The sequence below is a fragment of the Poecilia formosa genome, unplaced genomic scaffold, assembly GCF_000485575.1.
Source record: "Poecilia formosa unplaced genomic scaffold, Poecilia_formosa-5.1.2 Scaffold644, whole genome shotgun sequence".
NCBI lineage: Eukaryota > Metazoa > Chordata > Actinopteri > Cyprinodontiformes > Poeciliidae > Poecilia > Poecilia formosa.
The window spans coordinates 33356-33719 of NW_006800583.1; positions in this window are offsets into that span (position 1 = coordinate 33356).

Genomic DNA, 364 nt, shown 5'->3' on the forward strand with positions numbered 1-364 from the left:
CTCTGGTAGAGGACCCGAGCTCAGAGGATGAAAGAGACCACCCACGGAGGGTGAGAGGGGAATTATATATATGAAAATTGAAAATTGTAGATTCACACTGAAGGCATCAAAACTATGAATTAACACATGTGGAATTAGATATTTAACAAAAATGTGTGAAACAACTGAAAATATGTCTTACATTCTAGGTTCTTCAAAGTAGCAACCTTTTGCTGTGATTACTGCTTTGCACACACTCTTGGCATTCTCTTGATGAGTTTCAAGAGGTCGTCACCTGAAATGGTCCTCCAACAGTCTTGAAGGAGTTCCCAGAGATGCTCAGCACTTGTTGGCCCTTCTGCCTTCACTCTGCGGTCCAGCTCAC